The sequence below is a fragment of the Coenobita brevimanus genome, chromosome 17, assembly GCF_032717465.1.
Source record: "Coenobita brevimanus isolate Jiangsu-jjx chromosome 17, ASM3271746v2, whole genome shotgun sequence".
Lineage (NCBI taxonomy): Eukaryota > Metazoa > Arthropoda > Malacostraca > Decapoda > Coenobitidae > Coenobita > Coenobita brevimanus.
In genome coordinates this window covers 7,165,759-7,173,406 of record NC_136970.1, presented here as the reverse complement: position 1 = coordinate 7,173,406, position 7,648 = coordinate 7,165,759, and the positions used below count along the sequence as shown (strand labels likewise).

General features: G+C 42.5%; 1 non-coding gene across 1 annotated transcript; it reads left to right on the top strand.

Moving 5' to 3' along the window:
* Positions 1-3,700: 3,700 nt before the first annotated feature.
* LOC145391320 (5S ribosomal RNA) lies at positions 3,701-3,819 on the top strand. The gene has a single exon (XR_013895834.1). It is a non-coding gene; the product is annotated as a 5S ribosomal RNA (ribosomal RNA).
* The last annotated feature ends 3,829 nt before the right edge of the window (positions 3,820-7,648 follow it).

Here is a 7,648-nt window from a genome sequence, read left to right as displayed (position 1 = left end):
CAGATATTCATTCTCAGATCTTTAGTGGAAAAGTTTCTAGAGAAGGGAAAGAAGTTGTATGTGGCTTTCATGGATTTGGAGAAAGCATATGACAGGGTGGATAGACTAGGATTGTGGAAAGTGTTAAGAATATATGGAATAGATGGGAAGTTGTTGAATGCTGTGAAGAGTATGTACGATGGTGCGAAGGCTGCAGTGCGTGTGGATGGTGAACTAAGTGAATTTTTCTCTTTGAAAGTTGGGTTGAAACAGGGATGTGTCATGTCTCCATGGTTGTTCAATCTGTACATGGATGGGGTAATAAAAGAGGTACAAGGTAGGGTAGTGGATGTTGGAGTGGCCCTGGTGAGAGAGGATAGTGTTTGGAAACTCCCTGTACTGTTGTTTGCAGATGATACCGTGTTGTTGAGTGAAGACGAAGGAGAGCTGCAAGGCTTGGTGGATGAGTTTGAGAGAGTGTGTAGGAAACGGAATCTAAAGGTGAATGTAGGGAAGAGTAAAGTGATGGTCTTTGAGAGAGGTGAAGTCAGTGAATGTACAGCGAGGTTGGATGGTGAGGAATTGGAAAATGTGAGTACGTTTAAGTACTTGGGTAGTGTGATGAGTAAGGATGGAGGTTTGGAGGGTGAAGTGCTTGAAAGGGTACAGCAGGGAAGAAAGGTTGCTGGTTCTTTGAAAGCAGTGATAAGAAACAGGGAAGTGAGCATGGAAGTGAAAAAGTTACTACATGACAGTATTGTGATACCAACTCTAACGTACGGAAGTGAAGCGTGGACGTTGTTGGAAGGACACAAGTCAAGAGTGAGAGCCGTGGAAATGAGTTATTTAAGAGGAGCCTGTGGAGTCACATGGAGAGACAGGCTGACGAATGAGGATATAAAGGAGCGTTGTGGTGTTGATGTGGATGTGATAGGAAGCGTTATGAGGAACACACTGAGGTGGTTTGGCCATGTGGAGAGGATGGAGGGTGAAAGACTGACGAAGAGAGTGTATGTGAGTGAGGTGGAGGGGGAAAGAGGGAAGGGGAGGCCGAGGATGAGATGGAGAGATGGGGTGGAGAGGTATATGAGAGAGGGGGGTGTGAGTTGGGAGCAGGGCAGTGAAATGGCGGGGGACAGGGCGACTTGGAGGCGATTTGTTTGTGGCCACCCCAAACGGGATTGAGGCGTCTGGCAATAGATAGATAGATAGATAGATCTTCCAGGTAAAAAACTGCTGTATGTCACCTCTCTAGTTTGAAAAAACAAAAAAAAAAGGTAATATTTCACTTCTGTTCGACAAGTCGTCTGACTAAATTCGTCTGGAGTCAGAAGGACTATAATAATAATAACAATGATAATAATAATAATAATAACAAAGTCGGCTTAAGGTGCCAGACGTACCTCATCGTAGTAACTAGCCACGTCGTCAAAAAAGGCTATGACTTGGCTGTTGCTTTGTAAGCTGTTGAGAATCTTGTTCTTGTCCTCCAGGAACTTGCTGTTGTTGCCTCCCTTGCCGTCCATCTTGTCTGCAAAATGGCAAATAGTATAATGTTCTGCAGTTTCGTAAAGACGGAGACAAAAGTTTACTTACTAGTTCACTGCGTCCATATGAAGGCATGTCATTTCCTCTCTGACCCATCAACCACACACACACACACACACACACACACACACGAATGGGTAGAGAGAAACAGTATATCAAGCTTACGGGTAAACAAAAGAGGATATAAGAGGTAAATTATGAAGCGAAATTTAGTCCCCGACTCCAAAAAAAACCTCCAACAAACGCTGGAAATTGCGCTGCTAACGGCTGTGTAATATCGCTAAAATCCGGTTATCCCTGAGTTGCTGCTTAGCAATTGCTCCCTCCCTTGCCTTCCATCGTGCATGTTGTTGTTACTGTTGTTGTTGTGGTCATGGCCTTCTCATCTGGACTTGAATCCAGTGGACTACAGACTGAAGTTAACCTGTAGTCCACCATCCTCCTTTCGGGGGATAGGGAGATAGCTGAAAGACGTTTATGTAACCAGCCAGTTATTCCGCCCAGTTATATCGATGCCACCTCGTGAAGGTGTCCCTCTCCGGCACCACCTTGCCTGTAAAGTGGCCAGATAAAAAACATTAAATTTGCGTTAACCACTTCAACCAGATGACGTCTTTTGCAATGTAATCAGGTTGACAATTATATTACCTCAGTGAAGTGTCTCCCGCAAGCTGATTCAAATCATTTGGTGGCAGTAAGGTTCAATAATGGAGTGCGTTTAAGGACATAAATCTATAAAGAAAAAAAGTAAGATCTGGGTGATGAAGCCAGAATTCCGTTGGCTTCAATGATGCGTTGATGATTATGCGGCCCATATAATTGGGAATGTGGCTAGTTCTCTCTCTCTCTCTCTCTCTCTCTCTCTCTCTCTCTCGTGTCCGGGTCCATCTTCACCTCCTCGATAACTGGAGAAGATAATGAAGATGGAGTAAAGCTCCAGACATCGCTAGAAATAAAACATAAAATTTCAAGGAAATGGTAAAACTAATAATAAAGCTCTTAAAATGCTGCTGGAGATCGAAATTTAGTGCTAGAAATGCTTCATTTTCTTCAGATCTGGGGCCGTTTCCATAAAAGACTTCAGCCAGTTTCTAAAAATCCAATCTTCATTGCAGTTAATTAGTGTAAGGATATATTTTTCAATCTAGCATTCACCCTGGTGTGTTTGTGTCATATGAGTACAGATAAACCTATAATCGAACAACCTTATACACAGCTTAGGCTCAAATACGGTTATGAATTCGGTTCCTAGTGCCAGTCGCCAGATGAAAGGGTGCTAGAGTGTTAGTGTTGCCATTTTGTCGCATTTTCGGCCAAATCTAACGCTTTCGAGCCCCCATCTGGCAGCTACATTTATCTAGTGGATGGCATTTTTTTTTCTTCTGACTTAGGGAGTTTGTGGTGGATTTCTAGCGTTTTTTTCTTTGTAAACGTACCCACACAATTTGTGAACACTTAAATTTATGTGTTATTAAATGAACTTGACTGTTGTATTAGACAATGTAAGATTTTATTATTCATGAAAGATTTCCCATGTTTAAATTGCTACACTGTGTCCTATCTGACTGGCCACGAGGCACGGTTGTTGGTGTGAAGGCAACAGAGGATTTTGTTATAAATGTTATACCAGTGAAGCGCCTATGGCAGGGTGGTTGGGACGGCACGGTTGGAACTCGACATGCAACCACTTCCTGTATATATATATATATATATATATATATATATACAGTACAGTATATCATCATCAGCCTTTTGAGTATCCACTGCAGGACCGGCCTATCCCAACCAAAGTCGGGACGATAGAGCCAATGAATCTCTACCAAGTGGCATAGGCTGTCTGGTAGAGATTGTATGTAGGGTGAGAAGTGCTTGTAACTGTAATTGTTGTGTTGGAATGGCTTTGGATGTGTGTGTAGTTTGTGAACCAAGTGTAATCGGCCCGCGCAAGCCAATTGAGTGCAAGCATACTTTACAGTAAGCGACACTGGTTCAACCACAGTACCCCTTGTGTCCGCCAATGCAGTACATGGCCGGGTGAACACTCCCAAAGATTATTACCTTGGCGGGGCGCGAACCCTGGTTCACTCGCGTACGAAATGCACACTATACCACTGTACCACAGAGGCTCCATATATATATATATATATATATATATATATATATATATATATATGCCAACGGCCATACCACGTTGAGTACACCGCTTCCCGCCCGATCAGCGAAGTTAAGCAACGTTGGGTCTCGTTAATACTTGGATGGATGACCGCCTGGGAACACAAGATGCTGTTGGCATCCCTATGTGTCAAGTGGGGTTGGTGGAGGATTAGTGCCCCTCCCTGTAAAACAATTAACTCTAAGCCCTTGGTCACCCCATTTGGGATACATGGCGTTTGGCAATGAATATATATATATATATATATATATATATATATATATATATATATATATATATATGAGATTGATGCAGTAAGGAAGAGATGGGCAGAGTATTTTAAAAGATTGTTAAATGTAGAGGAGGAAAAAGTGGCTGAGATTGTGGCAGATGGAAGGGTGCAAGGAATAAATGTGTTGGGAGAGTTGAATGATTCTTTGATCACGAAGGAGGAAGTGGAGAAGGCAGTAAAGGAGATGAAAACAGGGAAAGCTGCAGGTATGGATGGGCGTGCTGCTGAATGCCTGAAGGGTGGTGGAGCGACTATTGTTGACTGGTTAGTAAGATTGTTGAATGTGTGCTGTTACGGAACAGAGAAAGATAACGTACACTTTAAGTGAGAATGCTAAGAGTCACTACTGTCCCGTAAAGTTCCAGGTTCAAAACAAAAGAGTTAGGTAAAATTACAAGTTAAAGTTTAATGCACAAACTAACAACAAAACATTCAGAACTCATAAGGATAATGTAATGGCAAATAAACAGGTTAAATATATGGTTAACTGCAATAGCCTCTATTAACATGAAATTAGCAAGAGTAAATTTATCTAAGTCAGCCCTGATAAAATGAGATACCAGATAATACTCAGTGAATGCCAGATAAATAATTACAGATACAAACTATTATCAAAAATGACTGACATAAAGAACCCTACATGAATTACAAAAACTTCACTAGGCCTACAAATTAATCTTATGCTATACAGTACAAGAAAAAAATGCAACAACAGTTATACTCAAATTACACACAGCTGCTAGATGGTTGGAGACTTCTTGAGCACTCGCAATAATAATATCTGCACAGGGGAGGACAGAGATGTGAACAAAATGAGGAGCAGATCTAAGTGGCAATGATGCAGAGATTGAGCTCATTATATAGGGGCCAGCAGAGCCTGATACAACTTGTAAGAAGGATGCGCAAATGAAGCCATGGGGACAAAAAGCTGAAAATCCCGCTCTGAATAACAGAGAGAACGACTTACTCTACTATAACGGTAGAAGGGGGGGACTGAGGCAGAACACGCTCGTGATCAAACATGCAGCAACTGTGCGTTAAAATTACACAAAGGATGATGAAATCATAGGCTATGTAACAGTGCTTTGTGAAAGGTATGGTGCCAATTGACTGGCCAAGTGCTTGTGTGGTCCCGTTGTATAAAGGCAAGGGTAAGTATGAATGTACTAGCTTTAGGGGTATAAGTCTGATGAGTGTTGTAGGTAAGGTGTATGGTAAAGTGTTAATTATGAGAGTTAGACAGGGTATAGAGGGAGTAATTGGTGATGAGCAGTGTTGCTTTAGGAGAGGGAGGGGATGCGTGGATCAGGTGTTTGCTGTGAGACAAGTGTGTGAAAAGTATTTAGCGAAAGGCAAGGATATGTTTTGGGCATTCATGGATTTAGAGAAGGCGTATGACAGAACTGATAGGGAAGCTTTGTGGACTGTTTTAAGATTGTATGGACTTGATGGTAGGTTACTAAAAGGGGTGAAAAGTTTTAATCTAAATAGTAGCACGTGTGTAAGAGTGGGAAATGCTGTGAGTGATTGGTTTTCCGTGAGAGTGGGGCTGCGACAGGGATGTGTGATGTCGCCTTGGTTGTTTAACATTTATATCGATGGTGTTGTAAGAGAGGTGAATGCAAGTGTTTTAGGTGGAGGTCTGAGTCTGGTGAATGCCGATGGTGGAGAGTGGAATCTTAACCCGCCCCGTCCCGACGACGTATGGGTACGTCACCACGATTTGCATTTGCCAGTCCCGGCGACGTACCAGTACGTCGTGCAATTGCAATGTACCTAATTTGCACAATTTTCAATTTTCGCACGTGATTTTTCGTATGTATACACCGGACACCTTCCTCTATTCCTGTACAAGATACCAAGCAGGGACAATGCCTTACACTGCATAACCTCCCCCCTCCCCCCCTCACGCCATTGTCTTGGCAAAGGACCTGTTACCAGTGACCTGGCTAGTAAAGTTATTCAGGGCCAGAGTGATTCCCCAATCGATGACAATGTGGAGGACAATGTTTACATAGCATTAGAAGAAGAAACAGCCAGAAATAATGATCAGGTAGTGTGGCAAAAATAGGTCAGGTATGGTGATTAGTTAGTGAGTGAAACAATGCTTATAATGCCTTTATTACTGCTTGAAAACCAATATACTGTCATACTACATATACATTCGTACCAAGTAAATAAATAAATACCGTTTATGAGTGGATGAAATAGTTACCCTCCCATAGAACTCGTTTTCTTTGGTGCCAGCATGTTAGAAAACCCACTCAGGTAAGGAGGAACTCCTACCTGGATTGGGCACTTTAAACCTCAGGTGAGCGATTTCTCTATGAATTTTCGATGTTTCTCACCAAAAGCGAAGGTTTTAGCCAAAAAAAAAAAAATCGAAAATACCTCGGGACTGGGGGATGTCGGAGGTGCGGAAAACCTCGGGACGTGACAGGTTAAACAGCTGCTGTTTGCAGATGATACTGCACTGGTGGCTGATTCAGAGGAGAGATTGAGACAGTTGGTAGAGGAGTTTGGAAGGGTGTGTGAAAGGAGGAAATTGAAAGTAAATGAGAATAAGAGTAAAGTGATGAAGTGTACGAGATTGGTAGATGGTAGGGGGATGAATATAGTTTTGAATGGTGAGTTGCTTGAGGAGGTGGAGTGTTTTAAATATTAAGGTCGCATGTTGCTGTGGATGGAAGAATAGATGCAGAAGTGAAGTTTAGAATAAATGAAGTAGGAAAGGTGCTGGGAGGAATGAAAAAAGTGTTTAGATGTCGTTCACTTAGAATGGATGTAAAGAGAAGACTGTATGAGGGTGTTGTGGTACCGATGCGTTATATGGGGCTGAAACATGGAATATGGGTGTAGCAGAGAGGAAAAGTTTGAATGTAATGAAGATGAGGTGTCTGAGGAGTATGTGTGGAGTGACGCATATGGATCGAGTGCGAAATGATGAAGTGCAAAGGAGAACTGGAGTTGTTCGGGAGATGGCTGGTAGAGTTGAGAAGAGGGTGTTGCGATGGTTTGGGCATATGGAGAGAATGGATAAAGAGCGATTGGTGAAAAATATAACTAGATCTTATGTGAGAGGTGTAAGGCTGAGAGGGAGACCACGAATAGGATGGATGGACAGTGTGAAGAGAGTGCTGGATGCAAGAAGGATATCTGTTGAGCAAGGAAGAGTGGCTGTGTGTGACAGAAATAAATGGAGAGAAACTGTGAATGAATAAACGATGACGCAGCCCTGAGGGGACATTCTCTCGCCTTTGGTCTGATTAGCTAGTCAGGTCACGTGCAAGTAAGGGGATGGGTCTATTATGATGTGGCAGGGGTAAACCAGCTGCGCTGTCGGGCCCTGCTGCGGATGTCACTGATTGCAATGCGCAGTTGACCCATGTGTGGTGTGGTGCGGCGAGGATCTGTCCCTTCTCCCCTTTGGGGCTAAGATGCGAATGACTGTGTTTGAATGGATGGGTAAATGGGGAATGTGTCGTCCTGTCTTGGCTACCTCCCTTTCCATGGGGGAAGCAGCCTAGGTATATATATATATATATATATATATATATATATATATATATATATATATATAAAAATTAAAATAAAAAATTATTTTGGTTTTACACCAGGTATCCCCGAAGGGCTAAGATGTTGCCCCTGGGTAGAGGACTTTAAATTAGAGCATGTAT